We start from the raw sequence: 22,481 nt of genomic DNA on the forward strand, positions 1-22,481 counted from the left end.
GAGATGGTACCTCATTGTGGTTTTGATTTGCACTTCTCTGATAATAAGTGATGTTGAGCATCTTTTCATGTGTTTGTTAGCCATCTCTATGTCTTCTTTGAAGATATGTCTGTTTAGTATTTTTTTGTACAGTTCTTCTTATCACGTTCACTGTTACTTAAGTATTGGGTTAGCTAAAAGTTTCATTCAAATTATTCCATAAGATGGCCCAGAAAAAACCACAAGGTAAGAATTACCATAATAATTTTTTTTTAGTTATCTTATTAAAATTCAAGGAAATATTTTTATCATATAACAGGAAATTATCACACAAATACACAGAAACCTATAGCAGATTGAGTGGACATTAGTTCAATTTATTGTTGAAGCCAGTCTCATCCATATAACCCCAAATAACAGAATTTAAAAATTACACATTACTTTATAGAAACCAAGATAAACAAGCCAAACCAACATTTTCATTTATAGATGATTTTGCCTTATTTATATATATCAATTCACAGAGGCTTTATCTGTACTATGTTGTATGTTGTCATTTGCAGGCAAATTAGTTAAAGATTTCTTTTCCATAATCTATTAGATCATGAAATTGATCATTATAATGATGATGCAATTTGGAAGGTTTAGTGTTTCCAAAAATTATATTTTACACATTGTGCTTATTACTATTTTTGCTCATAGTAACCTTTGAATAGGTTTATGTTTTAATCCGCATTTTAGAGATGAGAGAAATGGGATATAGATGATTTGTTCTTTGCTATAGAAGATGCTTTGCTCTTTACTATAGAAGTACCACATGAATAGCCAATATTTGGGTCCTGGCTATTTAAAAATACTATCTTGTACTGTAACATAGATCAAGACACATTGTAAACCAATTTGGAAATACGTTTGTCAATTCACTCTCATGAAAGATTGAAAGCGCATGTTCAGCAGAGCTAGGTGCACACATACAGAAACTTTACTTATAATTGGGCTTCCTGGGTAGCTCAAATGTTAAAGAATCTGCCTGCAGTGTGGGAGGCCTGGGTTTGACTCCTTAGTTGGGAAGATCCCCAGGAGAAGGGAAAGGCTACCCACGCCAGTTCTGGCCTGGAGAATTCCATAGAATGTATAGTCCACGGGGTGGCCAAGAGTTGGACACAACTGAGAAACTTTTGCAATAACCTGCAGGGTTTGAGAGACTTGTTTAGGACTTTGAATAAAATGATGACTTAGTATGCTATAAATATATTTTTGAAACACAAAAATGTACAATTTGAATATGGACAGTTTATTATACGTAAATTAAACATGACTCACAGGTGGGGATCTCTAATATTTCTCCACAATGTAGCTCAGAACCTAGGCTGGTTATTCAAGGTATCATTTGCCCTGGCAATAGATGAGTGTAGACCCTGAAAAAGTGCCAACTCATTCAAGAGAAAGGAGAGTGAAAGAAATGTCTAGAATCAAATGAGTGTAAATAGAATGAGAAAGTGGAGTTAGGTCTAACTGGTAAGCAGGGTGATACTCCAGTGGAATTAGCAGCAAAGAATAATCACACAAATAAGAGCATCTAAGTGATTGACTGTGTAGTGATGCAACAACAACAACAACAAAAAAATACAATTTGAGTGACTCCCCTAAAAAGAGTGTACAAGGTTATTCTGGGTTAGTTATACTGTGAACATTTTGTTGTTGTTGTTGTTCTTAAACTGAATCCTGACAGAAGTATAGGCTATACAGAGGAAGCGTGCATTCCAGACAGATGAAAACAAGATTATAAAGCTGAAGACATTATACAGTGCAGTATGTTCTGGAAGTGGATGGAGCCAAACACTATTCTATTTTAAGAAATGAGAAAGAAAACAATGAGATAAAGATTTCAAAGATAAGAAGAAGTTAATCATAAGCAATATTTTAATCCATTTCTAATATAAGATCTATTTTTGTACGTAACAGAGACCACTGGATGATTTTAAGCATGGAAATAAAATAATTCAATTTGCATTTTATAGTACCTAGTTTGCAGTTGGGAAGAGACATTTGGTGGGGCATTCCTGGCCATGTGACTTTACATAACACTATACACTGTGATTCTAGATGATAATGTCCAAGACACTGTCAGATCAGAAAGTTTCCCAGGTGGTGAGGTAGTAGAGAATCTACCTGCCAATGCAGGAGAAGAAAAAGATGCAAGTTCAATTTCTGGATCAGGAAAATCCACTGGAGTAGGAAATGACAACCCACTCCAGTATTCTTGCCTGGAAAAATGCATGGACAGAGTAGCCTGGCAAGCTACAGTCCATGGAGTCACAAAAGAGTTGGACGTGACAACGTCTGAGAATGATAATAAAACAAGAACTGAATTGGAAATGAGTAGGTAGGTTAAAAACAAGTCTCAGAAAACAGGTTTACATACTGTACCTCATTATACTATCCTAGCCTTTCTTTCCTTATCAAAATTATATTACAATTCCACACATCAAATATACATCATAAAATGAGGAAGATAACTATATACAGAGCCTTTTACATTTAATAATCATGTATTATATGATTTGCAACAATTTGCTTTATATTTCAATTTTTTTTTTACATTTTATAAAGCTCTATTTTGTACTATCTCTTTTCATCCTAATGGCAATTAGGTAATCAGAATATCACTTTTGGGGGAATTAGTTTTAGGTGAAGTAATTGAAATTTCAGGGGCCCCAGGGAGGTGATTAAGATTTTTATTCTGCGTGCAATGCTTAAAGATTATATAAGAACAATAAGGCTACAGACATTACTCACATAGACTCCCAATTTATTCAAGTTTAAGAGAAAAAAGAATGTAAGCAAAAACTATATTAAGTATTCATCTTATTATGAATTTCCCAGAACATGCTCCTTTTAATTTAATGATTCTTTAAAAATGGACATTTAAAGTAGGAAACACAAAAGATATGCTGTAAGAAGTACTATGGAGGAGTTATATATGTGGGTGGACATGAATAATGCTCACCTAATAGAATAGCTCTTGCTAAGCCTTTGAAATACTCTGTGCAATTAGTTTATTAGAGACATTTGCAAAATTATTATTTGCCCTGCTTTTGTGTCTGTGTTTCTTCTTGTGTCTTCCAAGTTATGATCTGATAATAAAGATATCTTGATATCTATTTAATCTTAGAAAAATATGAATTTAAATTTAGAATCAGTCTTTAGTATAGCCCATTTTTTCTTCCAATGTATCCCAACCTATTAATTTAAGATGATATTGAAAAAGGACTGGAATTAACTTTAAGTGTCCCCCCTTTCTGGATGCCACCTTTAATAAGCTTGGATAAGGCACTTGAATGGTTTGAGTTTGATTATTCTTTTCTATAATTTTGAGAATAGAGTATCTGTTTTGAATACCTCTCTGGGATATACTAAAAATCAGATGAGATAATGAATGCATAATTAATAGAACATATATTGAAAGCAATATGGTATAATGGTAAAGAATGCAGACTGAAGAACTAAATTCTGTATTTAAATACTGATTTTGCCACTTTTCAGCTGTGTATGCTCATCAAGTAACTTAGCCTCTTTCTACCTCAGATTCCTTGCATGTAATATAAGTATGATAAGAATAGTTCTGACCTGATTGTGAGAATATAAGGAAATAATCTATACAATATCCCAAAGAAATATAGTAAGAATTATTCAAATGGTGGTGGTGGTGGTATTGATAATGATGATGATGATGGCAATGGGAACAACGTGTCAGACACCACGTACAGTGGTGAAGAATTCACCATGTACAGTGGTGAAGAATTCACAATCTTTTTTTTTTTTTTTCAGAAGGAAACCTAGAGAAATACAAAGGCTTAAGACATTTAACATTATAGTGCATTCTATTAATAAAAACCTATGATATTTCTGAAATTTAACTCATAAAACCTGCTAATAAATTTAAGCTTCCTTGAATGATTTGCATGCTAAATCAAAATGTGAGCATGTTGAGCTACTTTTAGGTGCTTTGTTTTGATAGAATCCCTAGGAGAATATGGGATGTACCTAAGTTCCAGGGTCTATCTCATCCAGCTTTGTGTTGAGATCTCCTCATCTGTAAAGTGAGCTTGCTGAATATCATGTTTTCTTCAGTTTATTACAGGCTGATATTTAACGCTCTAGTGATTTTTTTTTATGTATAAGCCTACAGCTGAGAATATGATCTTGGTGATTTGTTTAAAATGTAACAGTGGGTGCCAGTTAATGATTTAACTTCTGAAATGCTGAAAATTAGCATATATATTTAAAGATACTCATATAACAACAAAATAAAAAGAGCGGTTCAGCTAGCATTTGCTACTAGTGAGAACTCGATTCCTCAGTCATGGGTTGACTTGTTTGCCGGGAGAGTCCCACATTCTTCTTCTTTCCTCCCAGAATATTGGAAATAAAAGCAAAACTAAACAAATGGTACATATATTATTAGTGCCCATTTCACTCAAAAGTGTTTCAGCTCGCATGTAAAATATATAGTCACCTAATTTATGATTTGAATGCAATTTATGAAGAAATTAAGTTAAGTCAAAGTTAGTACCTGTGTCTTGATGTGCATTTTTAAAGCTAAAAATCAAATTCTATGAAATTGGACCAAGTAACGGTGAAAGCAGTTTAATCTATAAAATGAAAGTGAGTGTAATTTTCAGGGAAAAGGAGCTATACAATTTTTTTAACAGTGCCTAGGATACAGTAAGCATTATTCAAATGTTTTATGATACTGATGATGTGCCAGAAACTAGGATACAGTGGTTAAGAATTCACAATCATTTATTTCAATGAGAGAAAAATGAGCATGAATTGAAGATTTAATTCTTGGAATACTGAACACTGGCATATATTTTGAAAAAGATACTCATGCAACAGAAATAAAGAGAATAAAGAAAATTCCTGCTAAATTGAACTTATGGGATATTTCATATAGTAATCATAATTCAGCAAGACTTTACCTCTCATAGTGGTACATGGGTCCTGAAGTCAAACATTTTTGTTTGAACTTTGGCTCATGTTCAAGACCTTAGTTTGTATTTTTAAATTTTATATCTTGTCCAAATTAACTAACCTCTCAATTTGATAATAGTAAAACAGAGATAATACAAGTTGCCTAATACAACAGAGATAATGAAAGTCACCTTTCATTTTCATGAAAGTGAAATGGCATAATGCAAGTCCCTAGAAGACTGACATAAAGTTTGGGAAATTGTTAGCTATTGTGGCTCCCAATTCTGTGTTGATGACAGTGTCATTATGTATGGTAAATACATGATGGCCAAAAGAAGTATCTTTGGAAAAATTATGTAAAATCAAAATGAGCATACGTTTCTTTAAAAATAATTATTCTTGAAGTAGTTAGTAACATGTTTGACAAAAAAAAAAATTTCCCAAGGACTGTTACTGAATGATTATAGTATATTAAAACGTAAAAAGGAATGTATGACAAAACAATGTTTAACACAGTATTATAAAGAATCCTTTATAGATTATAGTATAAAAATAAAAGAAAAAAAAATCTCTTCTTGGGTATGTGTGACTCCCAGCTTGAATTCTTAAAAATTCTACTCCAATTTGTAAAACAACAACAACAAAGAAAAGGCACACACAGAAACAAAATGACCACAACATTCTCAAAGCAGTGCAGTGCTCCAGGGGCATACATTCTCACAGTTAAAAACATTTCCAAAAACGTCCTTGGACCCTCATGAAAAACCCTGTGAATAAGGCAAAATATGTCACTCAATCCATATTCCTATGTTTTCTCCAAATAGATAATTGATAATTAGCATCACTTCAATGTCAGAAACATAAACATGTGGAGCTACTTTGTGATGTGTCTAAAGAATGGCTTAATTATGATATAGTGGGTCAAAGATTGAATTTTCCTTTTTCTACAGAAAAGCAGTGTTCACTGCCAAATAATGTAGAGAGTATAATTTGGCTTCAGCATCTATCAATATGAATAAAAAATAATTACCTCTCAAGTGTTGCAAAATTCAATAACATGTTTAGAAATTTTCACATAATAGTCCGCAGATAATAAATACCTCTACATCCTAGCACCTTTCTTCTCTTCTAAAAATTACTAAGAGATGTCAGTTCTACAGTAGAAATGATTTCATGATCAGAAAATAGAATTAACATTCTACCATGGACTGTCAGAAGATGTTACTGAGGTTTTGTTGTGAATAAAATTCAAAAAATAGTACATTCAGTGTTTCTAACATTATTATTAGTAGTAAATATAGTATTATCAGAAAAATAATAATAATAATTTTAGCAATAACCATGAATGATGACAGATTTTATATAGTGCTTTTTTTGTGTCTAACATTAGTCATTTCTATCTTCACCATAGCCCTATGTTATTATCCTATTTTAGATATGAAAAAGTATGGGGCTTGACTTGCCCCAAAGCAAAGCTCTATTTACTGGTGAAGCTGATATCTGAACCCAGGAAATTTTCACCTCCAGTGTTCATGCTCTTTATTATTCTATAGATTATTTGTAATTTATGGAAGATTATAATAGAGTTACCTCTGATATTTTTTAGAAAAAAATGACTGTTTTATTATTGCTTGGCTAAGCAGATGGAATTGCTTGCCTTTTAAACATCTTATTTTAGGCAGACACAATATGAAATAAACAAAAAGTTTAAATAACGTTCATATGAGCTGCTTTATCTTGTTGCCGTTTCCTATTTCCATGTAGCAAAATGATAGTATTTTATTTCTTGATTAAAAAAACGTTAAAATTGACAAATATTTTGGGATGGATAATTGTGTGCCTTTTGTGTGTCTTAATTATGTAATGAAAATTTGCTGTTTGTGCATATTCTACTTTATATCAACATTTTAAAAAGCCAGTAGATGTAAATAAATTTGAGGTGCTCTGCATTTTTGGAGAGGACATACAAATAAAATAACCAAAACAGTAATTCCAAATTATATGAAGTATAGCGTTTTCCAAATTCTTCATATTCTATAATGTAACTGTTTGCTAAGTCCTTCAAGATAAGGAGAATCCATTTTTCTTGAATATATTAATAGACTGGGCAACTGAAAAGAAAAATTCAACTGACCTTAAGGATTGTCTCTCCCTAGTCATTTCTGCACTGATGGTTCTAGCTTGCAGCAGAAGGTAATGCTATCTTTTAAATTATTAAGCCATTAGTTCCCTTGACCTGCCTCTTGAGAAATCTGTATGCAGGTCAGGAAGCAACAGTTAGAACTGGACATGAAACAACAGACTGTTTCCAAATAGGAAAAGGAGTATGTCAAGGCTGTATATTGTCACCCTGCTTATTTAACTTATATGCAGAGTACATCATGAGAAATGCTAGGCTGGAGGAAGCACAAGCTGGAATCAAGATTGCCAGGAGAAACAGCAATAACTTCAGATATGCAGATGACACCACCCTTATGGCAGAAAGTGAAGAAGAACTAAAGAGCCTCTTGATGAAAGTGAAAGAGGAGAGTGAAAAAGCTGGCTTAAAGCTCAACATTCAGAAAGCTAAGATCATGGCATCCGGTCCCATCACTTCACGGCAAATAGATGGGAAAATAGTGGAAACAGTGGCATATTTTATTTTGGGGGGCTCCAAAATCACTGCAGATGGTTACTGCAGCCATGAAATTAAAAGACACTTACTCCTTGGAAGGAAAGTTATGACCAACCTAGATAGCATATTAAAAAGCAGAGACATTACTTTGCCAACAAAGGTCTGTCTAACCAAGGCTATGGTTTTTCCAGTGGTCATGTATGGATGTGAGAGTTGGACAATGAAGAAAGCTGAGCATCAAAGAAAATATGCTTTTGAATTGTGGTGTTAGAGAAGACTCTTGAGAGTCCCTTGGATGCAAGGAGATCCAACCAGTCCATCCAAAAGGAGATCAGTCCTGAATATTCATTGGAAGGACTGATGTTGAAGCTGAAACTCCAATACTTTGGATACCTGATGTGACGAGCTGACTCATTTGAAAAGACCCTGATGCTGGGAAAGGTTGAAGGCAGGAGGAGCTGCAGACAACAGAGGATGAGATGGTTGGATGGCATTACTGACTCAATGGACATGAGTTTGGGTAAACTCCGTGAGTTGGTGATGGACAGGGAGGCCTGGCCTGCTTCAGTCCATGGGGTTGCAGAGTGACTGAGTGACTGAATTGGACTGAACTGAACTGAGTTCACTTTTAATATTGATGAAAACTTCAAGGCATGTCTTGTTACAAGATTAACTGTGAGGAGATATAAATTGTTACTTTGAATTGCACTTCATATTTTATACTATAACAATTATAGCATTAAAATTAACAAATATGGCATCATAGATGTTTGAATTTTTTAATTAAAGCTCTTGGCAAGTTCCCATGTTCTTATTATAAAAGTACAACACAAGGGTTTTTTGAGAAAAACAAAAGCATACAGAAACAGAGATTTTAAAATATGTTCTAACCAAGTGGCTATTATCACATAATATATACGATAAGATAATGAACTTTACTGATTTTTTCTTTTTTCTAGTTATGTATTCTAATATTTTCTAAAATGTTCATTTTATATTTTGAATATCAATTTAAAATCTGTATTTGTAGAAATATGTGTTTAAGTTTTGAAGTTTTTATTTTTATGCAACTTGCATTTTTCCTTAATTTTATAATATCTTTCCCATAAGCTCTTCAAGCTCATAGAGATAAAGGTAGAGGTAAAATGTTTAGTGTTAAAATTCACTAAGGAAACCATAAAATCCCTAGCAAACTTGTAATTTGATTTTGATAACTAAGCTGTGCTGGAACTCTACATGGAGTGAATTTTGAGGCTGTAAGTTTTCCTTTGGTGATAGCCCATAAGAGAATAAATGTGGAATGAAACACGAAGGAGGACGGATCACAAGGATGAGACCTAAGGACTCCAAAAGCCAGAGAACTGTGTGCCAACTTCAAGAAAAACTGGAGAACTTGAGAGACCTTGACTAAAGATTCTAGCAAGAAGCCTTTTGTTTTCACCTTTGGCAGACCTTACAATTCCATTTTAACTTCATGAACTGAAAAAGAATAGCATAGGTAGGCAGTCCAATCTCTATAAGAAAAAAAAGATTTCAGAAAGTAACATCAAGTTAGCAACGTGATCATACTTAAAATTAACAAAACTTACTATCGCCAAACATTCCTTCAGTATTCAAATTTTCAGTTGAATGATATTGTCTTTGAATCGTAATCCAAGTAGGATCTTCATATTAGGTGCTTTGTCTCTTAAAGTCCCTTATCTGTAAACTCTACTTCTGTCTCTCATCTCACTGCCTCTTACAGTTTACTTGTTGAGGACATAGATTTACCTGTCCTGAGAGTTTTCCACTGTCTGGATAATGCTGGTTGCATCCCCATAGTATGATTTAACATACCTCTCTGCCTTCTTTACATCTTGTAAATTCTAGTTAGATCTAGAAGACTTTTCCCTTTTGGACTATTACAGAATAAGGTCAGCAGTGTTTTTCCACAAAGAAATTCATAAAGCATAACTGCCTTTTGTTTTGTCATAATAATAACCATTGTTGATCAATTAGTACTGAGTATAGAAAAATAATGATGTTTAATTCTATAATTCTTTTAAATTTATAGATAGAATATTCTTATAAAAATTCATCTAATTTGCTGTATGTCTTGAATACAGACACACACACAGTTCTTTCTCATCACTTTTACATTTTTAGACATTTTGGGGCTTTATTTACATTTTATTTTCTAAATCCCATATTATGTTTTTGATTGGATATATTCTCTTTGGGCAATCTTTGCCATTTGGTCTTCATTTCATAGATTATAGTTGTTTATTCTCATTTCTTTGATGAATTCATTCAGTTCTTATTTTATATTCTCCTTTTATTTGCCCATTTGTGATCAGATTCTTTATATTTCTGATTTTTGGTGTTACTTCAATTCTGCAAATGCTGTTGAGTTACATTTAATTCATGTCAGAATGCTATCTTACACTTTTGTTAGCTTGGTTTAGAGAAATTTTTTACTTAAAAATATTATGTTCATATTTTGTTTTATTCTTATGGTAAATTTGATGGATTCAGCATTCATAGTTTATTGATTTTTTTATCATTGTTTGAGTTTTTCTGGACCTAACAAAAGAAAACTTCTGTAAAGGTGAGGTTTGGTGACTTCTGGAAATGGCAACCCACTCCAGTATTCTTACCTGGAAAATCCCATGGACGGAGGAGTGTGGTAGGCTACAGTCCATGGGGTCGCAAAGAGTCAGACACGACTGATGGTGTAACTTCACTTTCATTTTCATTTCTTAATGAAGGAAGATCAACCTTTCTTGTTTCTATAGTGATTTCTTCAACGAATGGAAATTGATGGAATCTCTTCTGTTCTAACACATTTTGATACTTTACTATTTTCTAATTCCAGTAAAGTTTGGTTTTCAGCCGTCTCTTTATATCTCTTCACCATTAAGCCTCCAAAGAGTCCCTTCCCAAAGATCCTTCATTGCCTTCAGAGTTATGGCTTGTATGAAAGTGCCGTCTTTGTTATCACATAATTGAAAGTCCATTCTGTTTAATTCCCTATTAAATTTTCTCTGTGTTTTCTTACCATGGTTAGGACCCTCTGTTTCTGAATGTGAATATTATTAGATGTTACAGAGGAGCCTGGTGGGCTGCAGTCCATGGGGTCACAAAGAGTTGTCATGACTGAGGGCGTGCATGCGCATGCTCACACACACACACACACACACAGATATTATCTGTGGCCATCTCTACTGAATCCTACAGTACTCTCCTATGATCATCACAATTGCCTGTGACCCTCCATTCAGGTTAGGACTCCACTTAAGTACAGGCATTAAACCACTCTTGTGGTCTTGGGTGGTTCTGTACCATTTAAGTAAATTTAAGGCATATAGTAGTCTCTGTGGCCAGCTATGCTGTAAATATGAACTATGCAAGATTTTCTTATCTAACGTTATTGACTTCAATTTTTCCCTTGGAATGTGTGCAGAGATTCCAATTCAAAAAGTTTCCATTATCTTTAAGGTACTTGGAAATTCAATAATAATATTATGAATGAAACAAAGGTGCCAGATTTTAGAAAGAATTCCAAATCATGAAGTCCTCCAGAGAAGGGAGATAATTGCACTTTACAAAGCAAAGCGTTTATTGTTAGAATATTTCTTTATCTCATTAAGAGAACTTTGAATAGGCAGAATATCAAAATGAGAGTGTTCTAAGAGATATAAGCAATACTGCACTAGAATCTAAGCATGAAGAAAGTAAAGAAGATAAAGGAGAACTGGGAATACTTATTTTATCAAATATCATAACTTGCATGAGTTAAACTAATTGCTTTAAAATATTAAAATATGTCATTGAGAATAGTATACTAGGATTAAAGAAATTGGATAAAGTCTTGAATTAGCTTATAATAATTGTTCTATAATTCTTAACTAGTACAATTCGGAAAGCTTTCCAACAATTGCAAAAAAAAAAAAAACAACAACAACAATAGCCCCAAAATATTCCACATTTGCCAAAGTACTCTGCTGGACTAGAGTTACTTAGCAGGTATGAAGATACATGTGGTCTTCCTGGGTGGGTCAGTGGTAAAAAATCCTTCTGCCAGTGCAGGAGCCGGAGGAGATGCAGGTTTGATTCTGGAGTCAAAGATCCCTTGGAGGAGGAAATGACAATTCTTCTCAGTGTTCTTGCACAGAGAATCCCATGAACAGGAGGAGCCTGACAGGCTACATTCCATGAGGTCGCAGAGTCTGACATAACTGAGGAACTGAGTATACACATGAAGATACAATAGCCGCACTTCACAGCAAAACCAAAGAATGTGCTGGTATTAAAGAGCTAGTGGATAGCAAGGTGGTTATACTTTCAACACACTGGGAGAAAAAGACAGGCTCAAGAGAGTTAGAGCTCTAGCTTCAGCAACTTCCAGATTTAATACCAAGTTTAGAATTTATGACAGCAGATCTCCCCTATTTGAGTTCAGTTCAGTCGGAGTCATGTCTGACTCTTTGTGACCCCATGGACTGCAGCACACAAGGCTTCCCTGTCCGTCACCAACTCACGGATCTTATTCAAACTCATGTCCATTGAGTCAGTGATGCCATCCAACCACCTCATCCTCTGTCATCCCCTTCTCCTCCTGCCCGCCATCTTTCCTGGCATCAGGGTCTTTTCCAAAGAGTCATTTCTTTGCATCAGGTGGCCAAAGTATTGTAGCTTCAGCTTTAGCATCAATCCTTCCAACGAACACCCAGGACTGATTTCCTTTAGGATTGACTGGTTGGATCTCCATACAGTCCAAGGGACTCTCGAGTCTTCTCCAATGCCACAATTCAAAAGCATCAATTCTTCAGCACTCAGCTTTCTTTATAGTCCAACTCTCACATCCTTACATGACTACTGGAAAAATCATAGCTTTGACTAGAGAGACCTTTGTCAGCAATGTAATACCTATGCTTTTCAATATGCTATCTAGGTTGGTCATAGCTTTTCTTCCAAGGGGCAGGCATCTCTTAATTTCATGGCTGCAGTCACCATCTGCAGTAATTTTGGAGCCCAAGAAAAAGTCTGTCACTGTTCCCATTGTTTCTGCATCCACTTGCCTTGAAGTGATGGGACCGCATGCCATGATCTTAGTTTTCTGAATGTTGAGTTTTAAGCCAGCGTTTTCACTCTCCTCTTTCACTTTCATCAAAGGACTCTTTAGTTCTTCTTTGCTTCCTGCCATAAGGGTGGTGTTAGCTGCATATCTGAGGTTATTGATATTTCTCCCGGCAATCTTCACTCCAGCTTGTGCTTCATCCATCCCAGAATTTTGCATGATGTACTCTGTGTGTAAGTTAAATAAGCAAGGTGATGATATAGAGCCTGACATACTCCTTTCCCAATTTGGAACCAGTCCATTGTTCCATGTCCGGTTCTAACTGTTGCTTCTTGACCTGCATACAGGTTTCTCAGGAGGAAGGTAAGATGGTCTCGTATTCCCATCTATTTAAGAATTTTCCAGTTTTTTGTGATCCACACAGTCAAAGGATTTGGCATAGACAATAATGCAGATGTTTTTCTGGAACTCTCCAGCAGATGTTGGCAATTTGATCTCTGGTTCCTCTGCCTTTTCTAACTCCATCTTGAACACTTGGAAATTCTCGGTTCACGTACTTTTGAAGTTTTAATGGAGAATTTTGAGCATTACTTTGCTAACATGTGAGATGAGCATAAGATAAATAGCCTCCCCTATGTAGAGACTAGTTTTTAAGAGATAGAAAACCACCTGCTAAACCAAGAAGATGTATATGGGCAATAAGAAAATAAAAACAGTCTCAATAATTGGAAAATTACAAGAAAAATAAGAGGAGTGAAAATTTGAAACCTTCACAGCTGAACTGGATATAGAACACACCCAGAAGGTCCAGGAAGTGGAGGATACCCAGAAAAGGAGGCTGAAGACGCAGGAGAGGTATTTTTGAAGAGGCCTTCCAGCAGGATTTGGAATTGTACCTTTCCACAGCTTGCCTTGCAGGTAGCTAAGAGGTGAGGCAGTGGAGAGCAAGGCACCCTGGCAGCAGGGACCTTCCCTGGGTGTGCAGAGAGAGGATGATGCCATGCTCCCTAGAGTGGGAGGTGCATGGGATAAAGTCCTCCTAAGTCCTGTTCTGTTGCTGAACCTTCAAAACCAAAAAGGATGCACCATGCCCTCTTTGTCTTGACACTGTTTTTGCCTCATTCTATAGCTATAGACTTTAATCTCAGATATTTAAAAGACACAGAATATCTTTTAAAATGAGTAAGAAAAATGCAAATAAATATACACATAATCCTTCAGCACATAATAATCCCAATTATTATTTTAGTGTAGTTTTTACCAGTTTTTGCTTATTAGTGGGTCTTTTGAGAGATTCTGTTTATGTAAATGGTATAAAATATACATATATGTGTGTATATATATGACTTTGTGTCTAAGTTTTCTTAATATTATATGGGAATCTTTCTTCCTCTATTGTTAACATTTTTAAATATGAAAAATACTGTTATAACATTTCCATCTCTCTATGAATCTTTTTTCCTAGAGCCTTTTATACAGAGTGAAGTAAGTCAGAAAGAGAAAATTAAATATTGTATATTAACACATATATATGGAATCTAGAAAAAGGGTACTGATGAATCTATTTACAGGATAGGAATAGAGACACAGACATAGCGAACAGACTCATAGACACAGGGGAAGGAGAGGATGGGACCAATTGAAAGAGTAGCATTGAAACATATACATTACCATATGTAAAATAGATAGCTAGTGGGAAGTTTCTATGTAACACAGGAAGCTCCTCCTGGTGCTCTATGACAACCTAGAGGATGGGATGTGTGGCGGTGGGAGGGAGGGTCAAAAGGGAGGGAACATAAGTACGCCTATGGCTGATTTATGTTAATGTAAGACCAGAAACCAAAACAACATTGTAAAGCAATTATCCACCAATCAAAAATAAATAAATTTTAAAAAATCATATGTATAATTTTGGATTACTTTAATTTCCTACTAAATATATTAAAATAATCATATATGTTCAGAATTGTTATTTAAATTATTATTTATTTGATATTTATCATGTTTCTAATTTTTGAAATGCTAAAACTTTAGCTTTATTTCAATTAATTTATCTATTATTATTTTATTTATTTTATGAAATCCAAATGACATCCAGGATAGCAATATATTATCTTGGTATACTGAGAAATATATATCTAAAACTTCTTTTATTATTTTCTTTCAGCATTCAAGTCAATACACACGATACATACTTTTAACTTTAAGCAGTACATAGCAAAGAAAATTCAAGTAATCCAAAAAAATTTTAAAATAATATTGGTCTACATGGTGAGTTTTAAGCATACAGTAAACAATTGGAATAAATATTAGAACAAAAAAACACAATAAGTGGGCATATGTTAAACGACAAAATTCAAAGTACTAATACCTACATTTTTATATAAAACATATAAATGATCAGTTCATTTCAGTCACTCAGTTGTGTTCGACTCTTCACGACCCCATGGAGCACAGCATGCCAGGCCTCCCTGTCCATCACCAACTCAGGGAGTCTACTCAAACTTATCCCCTTTGAGTCGGTGATGCCACCCAAACATCTCATCCTCTGTCATCCCCTGCTCCTCCTGACTTCAATCTTTCCCAGCATCAGAGTCTTTTCAAATGAGTCAGCTCTTCGCATCAGATGGTCAAAGGATTGGAGTTTCAGCTTCAACATCAGTCCTTCCAATAAACTGATCTTCTTTAGGATGGACAGGTTTGATATCCTTGCAGTCCAGGCATTCTCAAGAGTCTTCTCCAACACCACAGTTAAAAAGTACCAATTCTTCGTGGCTCAGATTTCTTTATAGTTCAACTCTCACATCCATACTTGACTACTGGAAAAATCATAGCCTTTACTAGACGAACCTTTGTTAGCAAAGTAATGTTGTTGCTTTTTAATATGCTGTCTAGGTTGGTCATAACTTTCCTTCCAAGGATTAATCATCTTTTAATTACATGGCTGCAGTCTCAATCTGCAGTGATTTTGGAGTCCCCCAAAATAAAGTATCTAACTGTTTCCACTGTTTCCCCATCTGTTTCCCATGAAGTGATGGGACCAGATGCCGTGATATTAGTTTTCTGAATGTTGAGCTTTAAGCCAAATTTTTCACTCTCCTCTTTCACTTTCATCAACAGGCTCTTTAGTTCTTCAGTTTTTGCCATAAGGGTGGTATCATCTGTATATCTGAGGTTATTGATACTACTCCCAGCAATCTTGATTCCAGCTTGTGCTTCTTCCAGCCCGGTGTTTCTCATGATGTACTCTGCATATAGGTTAAATAAGCAGGGTGACAACATGCAGCCTTGACGTACTCCTTTTCCTATTTGGAACCAGTCTGTTGTTCTATGTCTAGTTCTAACTGTTGCTTCCTGACCCGCAAACAGGTTTCTCAAGAGGCAGGTCAGGTGGTCTGGTATTCCCATCTTTTTCAGAATTTTCCACAGTTTATTATGATCCACACAGTCAAGGGCTTTGGCATAGTCAATAAAGCAAAAATAGATGTTTTTCTGGAATTATCTTATTTTTTGATGATCCAACGTATGTTGGCAATTTGATCTCTGGTTCCTCTACCTTTTCTAAAACCAACTTGAATATCTGGAAGTTCACATTTCACATATTACTGATGCCTAGCTTGGAGAATTTTGAGCATTGCTTTACTAGTGTGTGAGATGAGTGCAATTGTGCAGTAGTTTGACCATTCTCTGGCATTGCCTTTCTTTGGGATTGGAGTGAAAACTGACCTTTCCAGTCCTGTGGCCACTGCTGAGTTTTCCAAATTTGCTGGCATGTTGAGTGCAGCATTTTTCCAGCATCATCTTTTAGGATTTGAAATAATTCAACTGAAATGCCATCACCTGCACTAGGTTTGTTCGTAGTGATGTCTACCAAGGCCCACTTGACTTTACATTTCAGGATGTCTGGCTCTAGATGAGTGATCACACCATTGTGATTATCTGGGTCATGAAGATATTTTCTGTACAGTTCTTCTGTGTATTATTGCCACCTCTTCTTAATATCTTCTGCTTCTCTTAGGTCCATGTCATTTCTGTCCTTTATTGAGCCCATCTTTGCATGAAGTATTTCCTTGGTATCTCTAATTTTCTTGAAGACATCTCCAGTCTTTCCCACTCTATTCTTTTCCTCTATTTCTTTACACTGATCACTGAGGAAGACTTTCTTATCTCTCCTTGCTATTCTTTGAAACTTTGCATTCAAATGGGAGTATCGCTGCTTTTCTCCATTGTTTTTCACTTCTTTTCTTTTCACAGCTGTTTGTAAGGCTTCCTCAGATAGCCATTTTGCTTTTTTGCATTTCTTTTTCTTGGGGATGGTCTTGATCCCTGTCTCCTGTACAATTCATGAACCTCCACCCATAGTTCATTAGGCCTAGTCCCTTAAATCTATTTCTCACTTCCACTGTATAATCATAAGGGATTTGATTTAGGTCATATCTGAATGATCTAGTGGTTTTCCCTAGTTTCTTCAATTTAAGTCTGAATTTGGCAATAAGGAGTTCATGATCTGAGCCTCAGTCTGCTCTCGGTCTTGTTTTTGCTGACTGTATAGAGCTTCTCCATCTTTGGCTGCAAAGAATATAATCAATCTGACTTCGATGTTGGCCATCTAATGATGTCCGTGTGTAGAGTCTTCTCTTGTGTTGTTGGAAGAGGGTGTTTGCTAGGAACCATGTGTTCTCTTGCCAAAACTCTATTAGCCTTTGCCCTGCTTCATTCTGTTCTCCAAGGCCAAATTTGCCTGTTACTCCAGGTGTTTCCTGACTTCCTACTTTTGCATTCCAGTCCCCTATAATGAAAAGGACATCTTTTTTGGGTGTTAGTTCTAAAAGGTCTTGTAGTTCTTCACAGAACCATTCAACTTCAGCTTCTTCAGCATTACTGGTCAGGGCATAGACTTGAATTACCATGATATTTAATGGTTTGCCTTGAAAATGAAGAATAGCAAGCTTCTACTTTTACTTATGGTAGAAAAACTGATCTTGCCAATTTCATTCTTTTTAATAAAAAGCCTAATTTTGAGAAAATATTGGTTCAGTTCTCTAATCTTTTACCAACCTAATTATTTGCAGTAATTTATATATTATCAGATGATGAGATGGTTCGATGGCATCACTGACTCAATGGATAAGAGTTTCAGCAAACTCCAGGACATAATGAAGGTATGATGCAATCCATGGGGTCACAAAGTATTGGACATGACTTAATGACTGAATAGCAGCAACATGTATCGGCCCAGGAGAGAAACACAGATTGACTCATCTAAGTCCTATTTTCTTTCCCCTGGCTTCCACCTCTTTGTCAGGGTTCCTGCCAGATCTCAGTTTTATGACATGGCATAATGTCCACAGTTACCAATATGACCTCCATGCATGAAGTTCCCTCACTCTGCAAAATGTCTTTAGTCTTCTTCAGGTTTTCAAGCCTCCTAAGAATTTCTACTACTGTTGTAATATTTTGGTTGTTGAAATTTTGTTCCAAGATTCACATGTGGACAAAGCCCTCAGCAATCATTATTCTGTTTCAGGAAACACACCAAATGTGGATATCTCCTAAGAATTTTAAGATCCTTTCTACATATCATAAAAGTAAAAAAAAGAAAAAAAAATTTTTAAAAAACCTCTCCTTTCAGGTTTTCCTACAATTTCTCTGAACTTGTATTAGATTATTGTAATAATTTCTGACATAGGGTATAAATTCAAGAAGGTAGGTAATGTTTCTAGGTTCCTTTAAGGGACCTATAAACTTTAAAACCCAAGTCATGGTGACTTAGATTATCTTCTGCCTTCTGGTTTTTCAAAAGTTCATTTATATTTGGGTGGAAAAATATGTGTGTCATCACATAGTTATCTCTATTCTATAGACCCAGGAATAAACATGGTGTCCAGGCTCATAAATCCTCGCTCCTTGGAATAGAAAATATCTCTTTCTCTGTGAATTATACATCCTACAAATGGAAACCTTGCTTTTGTGGCTATTTTTCCTGCAAGGTGTTTAAATTATTATTAGAGATTTAACTGTCTCCTGCATTCTGTTTTATTGATTACTATTGTTATAGAACTAATGAAAATGAAGATTTTGCAAAAAAGTTTAAAGAGAGAATGGGAAATCATCTTTAAGAAATATATGGCAAAAATATATGAAATAAATTCATTGCAAGCTTTAACCTTTATACATATAACCACAATTTTGAAAAAAATGAAAAAATATAATAGATGAGAAAATTAAAATAAAATAAGTTTTGGAGGAAGTAAATCTCAAATAACTACATATTATAACAACAGAGATTTGTAAATGATACATAAATCAGTCATGATCAAGGAATCACACATGAAATCCTATGCATTGAAAAGGTTGATTTATGAATCAAATTTATCTAAAAATGAATCTTCCCAAAAGAACATTACAGCAAAATATTTAAAAGTTCATAGATCAGTTCCACAGAAGCCTATGAAGTCTGTAATTTGCTTAATAATGAATTTTAAAGCATTGTAAAAGTTTTCTAATAGTCTTGTATGGATGTGACAGATGGACCATAAAGAAAGTTGAGCGTCAAAGAATTGACGTTTTTGAACTGTGGCATTAGAGAAGACTCTTGAGAGTCCCTTGAACTGCAAGGAGACCAAACCAGTTAATCTTCAAGGAAATCAGTCCTGAATATTCATTGGAAGGATTGATGCTGAAGCTGAAACTCCAATACTTTGGCCACCTGATGTGAAGAGATGACTCATTTGAAAAGACCCTGATGCTGGGAAAGATTGAAGGCAGGAGGAGAAGGGGATGATAGAGGATGAAATGGTTGCATAGCATCACCTATTTGATGGGCAACAGTTTGAGAAAACTCTGGGAGATAGTGAAGGACAGGGAAACCCTGGCATGCTGCAGTTCATGGGCCTACAAAGAGTTGGACACAACTTAACAACTGAGCAACAACAGCTACTACTAGATTCTGGGCTTGATCTTTCATGGCTATCAGACAAAATTGCATGGCAAATTGCTTTCTACATTCTCACTCTAAATATTTTAAATCAAATGATGGTCTAATAATATAACAGTCTGGATATTCAGATTATAGAATGATACGAAGTTTCCATGTACAAAAGGAAATGGTAGGGGGCTTCCCTGGTTACTCAGATGGTAAAGAATCAGCCTGCAATGTGAGAGACCTGAGTTTGATTTCTGGGTTGGGAAGATCCCCTAGAGGGGGGCATGGCAACCCACTCTTGTGTTCTTGCCTGGAGAATCCCCACGGACAGAGGAGCCTGGTGAGCTACAGCCCATGGGGTCACAAAGAGTCAGATATGACTGATTGACTAAGCATGGCACAAAGTTTCAATTAAGCAGTATTCTTATAAATCAGGCATTATATATGAGATCATATAATACATATTTGTAGTTAATATTCTCATGTTCTACCCTGGTTTATAAAAGAAATAAAAACAGGGGCATACCAAACTGAAAATACGTCACACTGCTCTTCAGCTGTGGAGAAACTGATAAAAGTCAACTACCCAATCACCAGACAGAACAGGGGACTAAAAGAGTCCAGATACCCGATATTTAAAAATCACTAGGTTGGACTGGCATCCTTTGTGACGATGAGTAATGAAAAGCAACCGATTAAGGACCAATGGTGAAAACACATTGAAGGTCAGAAAACATTGATTCACTGAGCCAACTCAGAGAGAGAAGAAAGAAGAAAGACCCAAAGAAAAATTCAGAAGGTTGATATTCTCAGTAGGTTCATTATTTTAATCTTTATAAAGCAGAAGCCAACACAGTGGGGTAGGATGAAATAGGACATGGTGCAGTAAGGTAGTATTGACAGGAACCTAATTTGAGAAAGACACATAATTTTAAAAATCAAAATCTGTACCATAGTAAATGAATTAATCATTGTGGAGGCATACTTCTAAACCTTTTGCCAAAGCCAAAGAAAAGTATAAAAATTCAAAGTTCTTAGACCAAATATAAATTTAAGTAGCAACTATTAAGAGAGCAAAGCAAAACCAGAAGTAGTGATCAAAGACTTTCTTTGTACTAGTTTCTTATTGCTTCCAATTACCAGAAACTTAGTAGCTTCAAACAACAGATTTATTATCTTGCGGTCTGGATTTCATAAATCCCAAATGGGGTTTTATGTGGCTAAAATCAAGGAACTGATAGGGCTACATTTCTTCTGAAGGCTCTAGAAGCCATCTCTTGTTTATTCCAGCCTCTAGAGGCCATCTGTATCCCTTGGCTCAGGGGCCCTTCTTAGATCCTCAGTGCCAAATAGTGTAAGATTTTCAACCTCTTTCTTCTCTGAGCTCTACTTTTTTTTTTTTTTAATCTGCTTTTGTCATCATGTCTTCTTTAATTCTAACCTTTTTGCCTTTCTCTTGTAAAGATTATTATGTCAGCCTGGATAATTCAAGATAATCTTCCCATTTTAAGACCCTTGATTTAATCATATCTTCATAGTCCATTTTGTCATGTTAAGGTAGCATATATACAAATTTGGGAGATTAGGACATGAGCATCTTTGGGAAGTAATTTTTTTTTTTACCTTCTATAGGGATAGAAAAAATTTTTTTCAGTTTTGATTAAAATAACTTCTGTGTGTAGTGTAAGAGGTCACAATATTCCAGGCAACATAATTGACAAGATATCCACAGATAGACATATGTTGGTGAAATGTTTGGGCTATGAGAATAATGACAAACATTTAAAAGCATTTTAAATTTGAAGGAAGGAAAAATAATGCATATTAACTAAAGACCTAGAGGGATGAAATGGAGGGGAAAAGGAGGTAGGTTCAAGTGAGAAGTGACATATGTATATCTATGGCTGATTCATGATGCTGTTTGGCAGAAACCAACACAGTTCTGTAAAGTCATTATCCTTGAATTAAAAAATACATAAGTTTTAAAAATGTTATTAAATTGCCCATGGTTTTACCACAATAAATGAAAAACTATAAAGTTCCACAATTGAACAAACTAAAAAAAAAAAAAAAAAAAACCCACAAAAAACAACAATCAGGCTGGCCTCTTAATTCTGTTGTGTGTGTGTGTGTGTGTGTGTGTGTGTGAAAAAACAGAAGATAATATAACTTTATTAAGCTGTCCATGTTATTCTATTATCAAAAGCAATGACTAATAGTGGCAGTAGCTTAAATTGCTATCATTGTCATCATTAGGAACCAATACCCCTATAATAAAACACTCAGGACATTTACTAATTTAGTGTCATTCTCTGGCTTACTCCCTGAAAAAGGAAATGGCCACCCACACCAGTCTTCTTGCCAGGAAAATCCCATGGACAGTGGAGCCTAGCAAGCTAGACATTCCATGGGGTCACAGAGTCAAACATGACTGAGCAACTAAACAACAATGAATGTGATTGTCTTTTGCTCCATAACGTTCCTTTTTCAGCTAGGATATACTGCTGAGAGTTGAATAACCAGTTTTGAATATTCATTGGAAGGACTGATACTGAAGCTGAAACTCCAATGCTTTGGCCACCTGATGTGAAAAACTGGCTCATTTGTAAAGACCCTGATGCTGGGAAGGATTGAAGACAGGAGGAGAAGGGAACGACAGAGGATGAGATGGTTGGATGGCATCAGCGGCTCAGTGGGCATGAGTATGAGTAAACTCTGGAAGTTGGTGATGGATAGAGAAGCCTGGTGTGCTGTAGTCTTTGGGGTCGCAAAGAGTCGGACATGACTGAGCGGCTGAACTGAACTGAACTGAACAGTGAAGTAGAGTGTCCAAAGCCCTCTCTGTTTTTTTATGTCTCTGTGATTCATCACATTCCATGATAACATTTATGCCTACTAATGTGTTTTAATCACCTTATAGTTTTTCC

General features: G+C 35.3%; 1 pseudogene; it reads left to right on the forward strand.

Moving 5' to 3' along the window:
* Positions 1 to 203: 203 nt before the first annotated feature.
* Positions 204 to 13,555, forward strand: LOC133074056 (dysbindin-like; annotated as a pseudogene).
* Positions 13,556 to 22,481: the final 8,926 nt, after the last annotated feature.

This window comes from Dama dama, chromosome 19 (genome assembly GCF_033118175.1).
Source record: "Dama dama isolate Ldn47 chromosome 19, ASM3311817v1, whole genome shotgun sequence".
NCBI classification, from domain to species: Eukaryota; Metazoa; Chordata; class Mammalia; order Artiodactyla; family Cervidae; genus Dama; species Dama dama.